At 35.0% G+C, this 1,855-nt stretch overlaps 1 long non-coding RNA gene across 1 annotated transcript; it reads left to right on the forward strand.

Annotated features, from left to right (window-relative positions):
- Nucleotides 1–1,032: 1,032 nt before the first annotated feature.
- LOC105110185 (uncharacterized) lies at nt 1,033–1,651 on the forward strand. Its single transcript, XR_839416.1, has 2 exons — nt 1,033–1,173; nt 1,330–1,651. It is a non-coding gene; the product is annotated as an uncharacterized LOC105110185 (long non-coding RNA).
- Nucleotides 1,652–1,855: the final 204 nt, after the last annotated feature.

Here is a 1,855-nt window from a genome sequence, read left to right on the forward strand (position 1 = left end):
ACGATCACAAGAAGAAATTTAACTGGCTTAAACCTAAAAAACAGGTAATATAATGACCACCCTCCTTTTGAGTTTGGAGAACAATACGAAAAAAGATGGTTTTATTTTGTGTTTGATTCTTGCTGGATTTGCCAAGAAAGGTAATAATGACAGAAGCGCAAAGAAATGGGGCTGGAGGTAGTGCATTCCAGCCATTTCACAGAGAAAAAAAGTGTTGGAAAGAATACAATTGTACTAGGGAGGCCAGGGCAAAAGAGTTAAAGCAGAGGGTTTTTTTTTTTTTACTTCTTATTGAATGTAAAAGAATAAGCCTAGGGTTAAAGACTCGAAGGGGAGGAGGCGGTTATTAGGGCTACTGGATTAGAATAAAAAATAATTTTTTATTTATAGTATATTTTTTAATCTGAATGAGTTTGATTTGGTTAGATTTTATCAGTTTCAGTATTACAATACCAAATCAAACTAAATTCTTTTTAAAACATTTCAATTAGTTTTTTTTAATTTTTTTTTGTTTACCCCTAATTCTTCCCGCAACTGATGCTTAATAAGGGTTGTGTGTGTGTGTAAGGACAATTCTATCTTTAATCTCTTGATAAACAGTAAAAGTCGAAGGGTTTTAGGTTTTTTCTTTAATACCCAAATAAAACTTGCGAAGCAGAATTTTCACGGTGCTGTGCTTGGCTATATACTGCTGACGGTTAATCATGTTTTTACTCCGCTCGCCTGTAACTCTGCAACACAGATAACAATTTTTTGGGTTACCATTATTTAGCAATGGGTTATTTTTATTTCTCGATCTGGATGGGTTTTCTTCGTTTATGAAAGGAGGTAGGTTAGTTTGTGCTGAAGAAGTTGTTCTTGCAGCTGTAGAAGAGCTTGCCATGCCCTGAAGGGAGAGAACAGCAGGCTTCACCCGGAGGATGCACAGCCTACTGTTAATGGTTATGTGCATGATTAATTCAAACCTAATTGCACAGTTGTAGAAGATCCTGTGAGGTTATGTTGTCAACTTACAATTTCAGATAATTCTTTATTCTAGTGGTTTCCTTGTTAGTGCAACATAATTTGAAGTACGTCATTAGCAATGCTCATTGTTTTGGTGGGATTGGTTGGGCCATGACAGAGTTCAGTTGGGATGTCAAGTATGCTGGCCTTCAAATCATGGCTTCCAAGGTAAAATCAAACCTTTTCATCTCTCATTATATAGTAATTTGCTTTTGTCCAGTTTCAATGATGAGATAATATTAATTTATTTTAAATCACACTTTCACTTCTCCTTTTTTTGCCTATTGAACTACTGCAATCGTTACTGCTTCCTGGGGTATGAAGAAAGCTGCATTCTTTTCGGCCTTGGAAGTTGACAGGGTAATGGGAATGGATCATTCGTCTAAATTCCAGGATGGCATTTGATCTCGTGGGCTTTGCTGAAGCTGATGAGAATTTGAACGTGGAATCGCCCGTCCTGTTTTATGCTGGCTTTGATAGAAATGATTGGAGAGATGCTGAAACTGAATAAAATGAGACAGTGCAAGCTGTTCTTGGTGTTTGATTATTGTGCTAAGGAGGGAATACATGTGTTTAAATTTTAGACGTGTTTTTGGTTGAATTTTGCATTTGTTTGGTTGAATAAAAGGGAGTGTTTTTGCGTGAATTTGGATGAGAAGTTTGGTGATGATTTCTAGTTAAAAACATGTGTAATAGCCTTTTTGTAATTTTGAGATTCAAGGGGCTTTTTAGTATCAAATCTAATATAACTTTTTTCTGATTTTTTTACCACCAACATATTTTAATATAATTTATGAAAATACGATGGAGAATAGGAGTATATAAAAAAAACCAAAAAATTAAGAAAATG

Source organism: Populus euphratica, unplaced genomic scaffold (genome assembly GCF_000495115.2).
Source record: "Populus euphratica unplaced genomic scaffold, PopEup_1.0 scaffold445.1, whole genome shotgun sequence".
In the NCBI taxonomy this organism is placed as follows: Eukaryota; Viridiplantae; Streptophyta; class Magnoliopsida; order Malpighiales; family Salicaceae; genus Populus; species Populus euphratica.